Source organism: Triticum urartu, chromosome 2 (assembly GCF_003073215.2).
Source record: "Triticum urartu cultivar G1812 chromosome 2, Tu2.1, whole genome shotgun sequence".
Taxonomy (NCBI): domain Eukaryota; kingdom Viridiplantae; phylum Streptophyta; class Magnoliopsida; order Poales; family Poaceae; genus Triticum; species Triticum urartu.
In genome coordinates, this window is record NC_053023.1 from 183,822,530 (window position 1) to 183,832,974 (window position 10,445).

Here is a 10,445-nt window from a genome sequence, read left to right on the forward strand (position 1 = left end):
GCTTTTAGAAATAATAAATGGGATGTAATTACGAAAACTGGGCAGTAACTATAAAAAATGCACCAAACACATAATTACTTTACAAAATATTATTTTTGGATATTGAAAATTTTAATTTTATTAATTGTTGCAAGCGCAATGTTTCGTTGGATTTTTACCTAATATAAATTTATATTGAAATTGTATTTAATCTGACTAGAAATTTCGGGATAAAAATATTTCGGATCCCATCAAAATGTGGGAAATTTTATTGAATTCTGTTTTGAACGGTTGGTTGAAATGGGCTGTACTTTTAACAAACTATAAATGGGTTGTAGTAAATTCCATTAGAATTCAGGAATTGGCTGCACATTCTTACAAATCTCAAATGGGCTATAAGTTCTCTGTCACACACTTGTGGCCTTACTAAGTTGACGCGTCCCCTAAAAAAAAGAGAGTTGACACATATGCAAGGCTTTGTCAACTTATAGTCAACACACGGTTCTAGCAGCAGTGGCTGTTGGATGTCCATCCAACGGATGCTGTGCTTCTTCTTCAATCTCAGATATTCTAGCTTCACCCGCCCAAAAAATGATTCCTCCCCCTAACATCTGGGGTGCACCGTTTCGGAAGCTGACCTGTGGGCCTACTAAGTTGACGCTTACCAAGGGCTTTGTCAACTTAGTAGTCAATATAAACAATTCTAGCTGTAGTCACCGTACGATGTCCATCCAACGGCCGTCGTGCTTCTTCAACCTATGGTCTTCTTGCTCCAGCCACCCAAAGCAGCGCCGGTCGTGACGCCTGCTCCTACCTCCCGTGCCCGGCTGTGCTGCCGCACAGGCCTCACCGCCCCTACTACTCCCACTGCTGGCTAGGGCATCCCTCCACTCACCCACACACAATGTTGTTTTGCGGCGACGGCAGCCTCACATCGCAACTGAACCAGTGAACCCTCGTACTCCTCTCCGCGTGGGCATCCACTGCCGCGTCTTCCCCGGCTCTGCATCATCCCCGTCCTAGTCCTCGCCGCCATCCACCGCCCTGGTTCTCTCGGCGCGGCGTGGTCAATGTGGTCAAGGAACGACTTCCATCGGAAGAGTACAGTACGTGGAGAGGCTGACAACTTGGTCCACGGCAACCGCAAGGAAGTGCTTCCTCATTACGCGGAAAATAATTATTCCTCCACCTGACAGCAGGGACCCACTGGACTAGCCACCATATTTGGTGAAAAAAACATTTCCCCCATGACTGCTGGGACCCACCGGACGGGCCAACGTATTTCACGAAAAAAACGCTGGGACCCACCTTATTACGCACAAAAAAATGAATACTCCCCCTACTAGTTGGGACCCACCTTGGTGGGAGGCTAACTTGTGGGCCTACTAAGTTGACGGGGACGGAGTGCTTTGTCAACTTAGTCAATATGAACGATTCTACCTCCAGTGACCGTACGATGTCCATCCAACTGTCGTAGTGCTTCTTCAACCTCTGGTCTTCTTGCTCTAGCCGCCCAAAGCAGCGCCGGTTGTGCCACATGCTCCTGCCTCCCGTGGCCGGCTGTGCTGCCGCAGAGGCCTCACTGCCCCCTACTATTCCCATCGCTGGCCAGGCCCTGCGGCGACGGTAGCCTCACACAACAGCCGAACCAGTGAACCCTCATACTCCTCTCCGCGCGGGCTTCCACTGCCGCGTCTTCCCCGACTCCGCGTCGTCCGCTTCCTAGGCCTCGCCGTCGTCCACCGCCCGGGTGCTCTCGGCGCTGCGTGGTCAACATGGTCAAGGAACGACTTCCATCGGAAGAGTACTATACGTGCAGAGGCTGACAGCTGGGTCCACGGCCGCAAGTAAGTGCCTCCTTATTACGCGCAAAATAATTATTCCTCCACCTGACAGTAGGGACCCACCGGACGGGCAACTGTATTTGACGAAAAAAAATGTTTCCCCCTGACTGCTGGGACCTACTAGTTACATCTTCGCACGCAAGGAAGTGCGTCCGGGCAAAAAAACCGATTCGCCCCCCTAACTGCTGGGACCCACCAGCTACATCTTCGCACACAAGAAAGTGCATGATAGTCGGGACCCACCTCGTCGAAGCATACGTAGCGTTGTCATTCTGGTCGCGAACGTGTACGTACATACTGGTAGCTGTAGAGGCGTGCACATGTCGTAGTAGAGGCACACACTTAGCATGTACACGTACGTACATCGGCCAGTGTGCAAGACAGAAAATATGGCCATGTACGTACGGGTAGGGTCTCGAACGCCTACTCGCGCATATGTACGGCCAGGGCTCGTGTACATGGTTGGGTCGGAATGGAGAAATTGCATCATCGTTGTGTTCATGGGGAGCCAATCGGCTAGGTCGAAACGGAATGCATCGTCGTGTTCATCGGGAGGGCCTGGACGGAACAGCCGATGGAAACGAGGCCTGGCGTACCGCAGAACGGAGGAAACGGCCTTGTGTTCGACCGGCCACGGTCGAAACAGGATCCTGTTCATCGAGAGGGGTCTGGCGTGTTGCAAAACGGAGGAAACGGACCTCCTACGGTCAAAACGAGGGTCCTGTTGATTGGGAGGTGTGTGGCATACCACAAAACAGAGGAAACGAACTTGTGTTAGACCGCTTCGGTCGAAACGGGGGTGCTGTTCATCGGGAGGGGTGTGGCGTACCACAAAACAAGATTCCACGGGATATTGTTCATCTCCACCGTTGACCCCCTCCAGTCTCCACGGGCTACTGTTCATCCACCGTCGACCTCCTCCAGCCTCAACCTACGACTGTTCATGCATGGGCTCCTGTTCATCCAGCCTCCACCGCGTGCTACTCCACCGGCTACTGTTCAACCAGCCCTCTCCACGGGCTCCTGTTCAACCATCCCTCCACAAGCTACTGTTCATCCAGCCCTCCACCGTCTACTATTCATCCAGCCCTCCACGGGGTGGTCCTGTTCATCCTGCCCTCCATGGGGTCCTGTTCATCCAGCCCCAACTGGTTCGATCGATCGGGGTCCTGTTCATCCAGAGGCAACACCATGGGGTCCTGTTCATCCACCCCCACCGGGAACTATTCATCCAAACCCCCCAGCAACGCTCATTGTTCATCCAGAGGCAGCATCGATCGGCTTCAGTTAGCAGCAGTAGCGAAGGAATCGATCGCTCGGGTTCACTAACGCATAGCCTGCAGTGCAATCGCTCGGGTTCAGTTAGAGCCCAACGCCTCGCTTGGGTTCAGTTAGAGCCCAACGCCTCACACCCATGCGCGTGCTTGTACGAGAGAAATGTGCATCGCTTGGCCCTGACCACCCACCGTAACCGAGAACACCCTGATATTTTCCTCGCCCTCGCTTCTACCATGGTTTTTTCCATCATGGATGGCCCAAATAATGTCATGCAGCTGTGTCTCCGGCTCGCCCAGGACGACAAGCCCATTTTCTGTCATGATTTTTTGTCATAGAAGTAGGACCCCACCACATCTATGATGATACCGGGTTTTGTCACAATTATTGTCATAGAAGTGTCATAAGTATGACAGAATTTTTTTCGTTCGGCTCAAAATGTCACGGATGTGTCTTCTTTTGTAGTGTAGCGCACTCAAGTACAGGTAGTACATGAGGGGGATTTGGGGAACTGGAATAGGAATGGAGATTCCAGAGGTGGGGGAGGGGCGGGAGATTGGGGATGAAAAGGTAGCATGAATTTCAAACACGCGCCAATATGCTCCCGGCGTGCAAGCACACGAAAACACCAGTGGCACCCACATGCCGGCCTAAGAGTCCTTATTCTTTCTTTTTTGGTGAGCCCGGCCTTTTATAGGATGTTTTGAGAGCCCGACCTGAGAGTCATAATTGACATTTTTGGCATTGCATTACTACTCGGCCCATATTCAATGACACCTCAGTGGCCCGAATAAGTGTGCATCATCGAAAAGACACTGAGCTAAAATTATAACATGAAAAAAGGAGATATACTCTGAACACTGGAGAGTGATGCCCTCCTTTAGCCCACCAGCAGTTCGAGACAGTAAACAGTTCGAAACAATGATATATACAACATTCAAACATTGACTAGTGACTACTACTAACATCAACAACAAGACATGATAGTTCATAAGAAGTCTTGCTACACCACCAAAACACACCCATCTGCAGCGCTCTCACTCTCGTGATCCAGATGAGAATGACATTCTAAATAGAGGCAACTGTTACATAGTAAGAGTGACATAGACGAGGATGACCAAATGACAAGGAATATGCATAACAAAAGAGAGAACTACCCATCCAGAACAAGCAGCAAAGACAACAAGTCATTCCAAGAGGGATGATCCAACACCATCATAATTTGCAGCCCTGCTTCAGCCACCAGTGATCCGGAGACACCAATACTCCACCCTTCCGATGCAATAGCCCAATACCTATCAACCTGAAGGCTTGAACCACATCACTGCCTGTCGGACTTGAGACATCCAAGGATCAAATTTAATCCAGATGCCTTTGTCATTCTCACCTTCTTTTGGCTGCAGGATGTATCATTGACAATCAGGGGAGTTTGCTCCCGAAGTCGTAGGGCTCGCCATGTAGACACAATTTTCCATAGCAAACAGAGCCTCTCTGCCATCAAGGTCCTTGCCAATGGTGATCTCCTGGTTAATCGGATAATTGAGTCTGAGAAATAGAGAGTGTGAACCAAGGCTGTTTACCCACCTCCAACTCAAAAATCCTGAAGGCCCCAACAAGCTGGTATCCTACTCATAGACATAACAGCCACTACCCAGATACTCACGTATTTCTGGTGCTTGTACACAGTGGGGTTTTTGCAATAACTTTTTCGGCTCATGTGTGCGAATGATCATCAGTCTTTTTCCGTCGTCTGATCGAGCGAGGAACCAGTTGTGCTTCCATGTTTTTGGCAAAGGTGGTGTGATTACAAAGGGCAACAACTGTAGGGACACTGCATCATATCAAAAAGGACAGGCATTGTTAATGTAAGATCAACATTGTTCAGAGTATGTGCAAGAAACATCATTGATATGTCCCTGTTGGAACTGAGTGGAAAATACAGGGAAATGTATACTGGGTTCGAAAATATAGAAGTGACATGCATGCTTATACTCATGTTATCTCACAATCGATTGTTCACAGGAAACTACCATGTCATGCATGTTATGTAATCATGTTCTGTTCTCACAAACAAATTCTTGAAGGAAACAAACAGACCATGCATTGTTATATACTCATGTTCTATGGGAAAATTTTTTGTGAGGATATTATTCTAGCTAGCCATTGATTGCTGAAGGGAGAATATAGGTATGTACACTTGGTAAGCATTACAGGATTTCGCTACTTCGAAATATAGGGTTCTCCATATGCACATGTACTTCCCTAATGTATGGTTAGATGAAACCAATAGTGTGATGCATGTTTCTACATCATGAAAATGAGGAAACTAACATGGCTATTGATACACACTCATATTTAGTAGTATATAGATTACTATAAAATAAGGAGAATATTCATATCTTCCTAACCATTTGATTTTTCATGGGTACAAATTGGCTGTAATGACATAGTCACAATCGCACGAAGTAACTCATTCCAAATGTAGCTGATTTACGACATCTCTAATACATTGCCATAGTTCTACTCAAATTCTGCTCAGATAGGGATATGAAAATCATCACAAAAGTTCAAACAGTGTCATGGCGTTATCATTAACATTAGATGAAAACAACTTACACGCGCCGTCCCAGCAATACGTGGTGCCATCTGTTTTTTGATCACGTAGATGATGCCATTGTGTTCAATAGCATCATAGAAGTGTGTATCAACTTTGACGATCCACTACAAGCCGAGTTCTCTCCAGCTAAAGAAGGCACCATCATAAAGATAGGCGATTCCGCGGTCGAACAAGGCAATTAGCACTACAAAAAATATACACTTCCGTGATGATACGTGTTTGTCACAGTAGGTCACGTTTTCTTTCATGCATGTACATCCATGACAAATTTATGACAGAATCAAGATAATCATACCTGTGCTGTCATAGAAGTGTTCCAAGACATTACCAAAATTATCATCACGGAAGTGTCCACTTCCATGATGATAAATCGCGCGTCACAAAAGTGCTTTTGTCAAGGGTGACCGACACGTGGAATCCACCGTAACGGAACGCCATTAAGCTATCGGGTCCGGTTTTGGATCCGATAACCCGTTAACAGCCTGGACCAATGGGGATTTGCCACGTGTAAAATTCTGATTGGCTGACGGAAACACGTGTCAGCTCCGAGTTGGCACAGTTTCACTCATCCAATGGGCGAGATGCGCCTATGATATGTTGACACATGGACCGGCCGAAAAGTGGCCCATAAGGTTTAAATGGGCTGGCCCAACTAAAGGCCCACAAGATTTTGCGGTCCATAATGGGCCGCCCTAGCAAAAGGCCCACGAGATTTTGTGTATCATAATGGGCCGGCCCAGCTAAAGGCCCACATGATTTTGCGGGCCATAATGGGCCGGCCCAGCTAAAGGCCCACAAGATTTTGCAGACCATAATGGGCCGGCCCAGCTAAAGGCCCATCATTCTCAGTTAAGGGCCATACGGCTAATGTCAAATTGGCCCGTCAACGGCCTGTCTTAAACTTCTCATCATTGCGGCCCATGGTCACTTCTGGTCCGTTAACAGTCCGCTAAGTATATGGGCCGAATTACGGCCCGGTGTATTTTCAGCTTGTTAAAGGTCCTGCTTCATTTGGGCCCATTTACAGGCCATTGAAACTTTTAGCCCATAAATGACCGTGAAGGATTTGGGTCATATTCGGCCATGTCTGACATTCGGCCAGTTAGAGGCCCACTATAGATTTGGGCCACTTTCGGCCTGTTGTGATTTTTGGCCTGTTAACGTCGGACGAAGTCCATGGGCCATATGTGGCCCAACATCACATTGGGCCCATTAATGGCCCATATAAAAATGACGATAATCTAGCCCGACCTAACTTTCGGCCCGTTAAAGGCCCGTGTATTAGGTCGGCACATTTACGGCCCATCCGAATTTCGGCCTGTGAAAGATCCGCATCGTAAATGGGCCACCATTTCGGCCTGCTAAGGCCAGTGGGTTATTTGGCACAATCAGGGCCCTATCTCACTTTCGGTCTTTTAAAGGCCCATGTTTTTTATGGGCTCGAGATATTTACACCTTTAAACGGCCTATTGTTATTGAGGGCCCAAATTATGTTTAGGCCTGTTAAAGGCGCACTATGGGCACAGGCCTACCAGAAAAATATGAAATCTTGTGCTGATTTAGGCCCAGATATTTTTAGTGGGCTACATGCAAATTTCGTCCCATAATCGTTTTTAGCCCAATTGGAATGGGCCGGACGAATGTTGGCATGTTGGGCTCCTACGAATCTTTCGGCCGAATACATTACTAAGATAAAACTACACTATACAAAAATAGCATCGTAATTATTGCAGCCTTTGGAAGCATCATAAATGCTGTATCACAACAAAATAAATTTCAACCATACAACAAAAGGCATGTTGGCATAAAGTTTACAGTCCTTGCAGATAAAAGCACCATCAGATGTATAGAAGCACAGATCATTTGACCTGAGTGCTAATGTTTCAGGCTGTAGAATCTGATGGAGCAGCACGATCTTCACCTTTTTCCGCCATTGCTCTTGAACAACGAAGTGAATGTCTGATAGTCTGGTTTCAAAACCATTCATATCTTGATGACATTTGCCAACCACTATTCTTGTTTCCAAAACGACGTCCATTAGGGATTGGACTTGTGTCTGGAGCACAGTTATATCACTCTGTCTAGCAGGAAGATTTTGTTCAGTAGGCGATTTGGACGAGGTTACCTTGACAACCAACCCAGAATTACGCACGAAGGTGCTTTTTGCACTGTTAGTGGAGAGATACTGACGCACTGCAACAAGAGGTGACATTGTGCCTGTGGTAGCCTCGTCACCTTCAGGTGGTTGTGGCTGTTCAATTTCCATAACTTCCTGAAAGTTTGCACTTGTAGATTAGTGCACCAGATAAGTTACTAATGAGACAAAAACAAACAAAGTAGGTTACACATTTATACATAACTTATTTTGGTGAACTACTGTAATACATTAGCATGTATTGTAGTGCCAACTACATAATAAAATCACTTTCGGAACATATGTCCATGTAGCATGCCTACTATATTGTCTATTTCCTCACATTCGTTGACATCTAAGGATAAAGAGACATGGTTTAAAGTAGGATGAACATAGTATGCCATCATTCATATCATGGGCAAACAGATATAAAACAAATAGGCTATTTTATCATTGTGTGCGCACGTGAACATAACAACTAGAATACAGATCAAGACCAAAAGTATATCCTTCATCTCTTTTAAACCATGTAAGGTGAAATGATACGTTAAGACAACTGTGTATAAAAGTGAACAGAGTAATAACATTGGCTGCAAACCAAGTAGTTAAATGAACACATCACAATACCAATCAGTTCAAAGGCAGGAGGAGTAAGGACTTACAATAGTGGCTTGAACTAGTGTGCTCATGCCCTTCATCTTGCTGGTGTGGCAATCCTTGAAGATTTGCACTGCATTCGGTTCAGGTTCTTTTTGGTCCGCATAGGCTTTCCTCTGTATTTGGAACAAGTCAATATAGATACAATAATATGGCACAGAAAAAAGAAGTAGCAGCTATTTACAAGAGCCTCGCAGTGTGCAATATAGCTACGAGATCCTGTTGTCTGTTGGAATTTCACTTTTGAACAGATGGTCTTGTTCTTTAAACAGTTAGCCTAGAAGAAGATACACTTGTAAGGCACATACATAAATACAAGTTTAATATGTGGTCTGATCAAATACATATAGCCTACCTGATACTTTGGATCACACCAGTGTTTAACGAGGGTTGTCCAGTCTGCAGCTGTAATATATTCCACTAGAGATGTTTGGGCGATTTCATTGTTAGCCTTGCCTTCAAAGTGAGATTTTCTAAGGTGGTACCGATACTATCGCAGAGCAGACTGAAAAACATGAGTGCATGCTTGTTTAGTTGCATCATCTTTCGGATCCAACTTGAACCTCATTTGTTGAAAAAAAGAATTTGAGTCTTATTAGGAGGAAGCTAGAAAGTATGGGACAGAGCAAGACAATATTACTAATTGCGATGAATAACATTACTTACAGATAAATGGTCAAGGAAGGTGTTAAACTGGGTATTGTCTTTCTCATTCATGTACTGGATCCACGTTGGGAGGATACGTGCATGACACCTAACGGCAACGGCTGCCTCTGATACTAACTTGGATGACTCTGTAGCATCACGTGGCCTTTTTAAACCCGCCTCAGAATGGATCTCCATTCTTCCTCCTTTAGATTTTGTTAATCTGTCAAGCATTATCCCTGATGTCTGTTTCCGCTTGCGTCGTGGTGCTAGTTCAACAACGAATATGGAAAATGTTAGTGTACATCAAACTGTGAGTGTACATATAAAGGAGCATGCAACTGCAACTTGACTCGGTCAGGTACCATCTTGGTGTTGATGCTCATGAGGTTCATTTGGTCTTGCTAAGTCCTGTTGTGTCAGTAGTGCTTCGGAAGTAGTGTTAGGTGTGAAGGCAGCTTGGGAACTGGCCAGTTCCGGAGCAAACGAACGAGTAACTCGTTGAGATGCTGGTACAGTTGAAGCGGATGCTGCAGCTGGTGGAGCAGGTGATACTGTGTTTGTAGATTTAGCCGATCGACTTGGACCTTCTACTGCACTATAAGTACCGGCAGAATCTGGACGGCAGATCCTTTTCTGTTTCTCCCGATGAGTAACACCACTCCCTACTATATTATTTTCCTTGATCTTTTTTGACTTTTCCATGTGAAGCCGTACCCACAACACAAAAGAATAAAATCGCTCTTCAGAACTCATTGATGCCTGATACAGATAAGCAATACTTTGATGTAAGACAACCGTATGAGGATGGAATATGTAAGAAAAACAGGACGGCGTGACATATTCATAGCTACGATGTGTAAACTAAGCAGAAGGATTTTCAAGAAAATAGAAGTAATGCAATCTAGACACCATATGAAAGATGCAACCAATATTACTCTGCCAAGTTAAAAGTGTCTTATCATAAGTGGCAATTCGAAAAATTAGAACCAGTACAACGTAGAAATCAATGCAAGATGCAATCACTATCAAACTGCCATGTTAAAAGCGTCCAATCATGAGTGACTGATGCGGGATACACAACAGTAGTACTTCGATGTAAGAACATGGTATGATAGATAGATGCAGTGTATTCTAGACACAGGACGCCATGTCATATGCACATATATAATGTATAAACTCAGCAGGTGCAATTTAATCAAAATAGAAGAAATACAGGCTAGACAACATATGCAACATGAAACCAATTATCACACTGTCAACTTAGAGCAAGCACCTACGATGGTGGAGTACG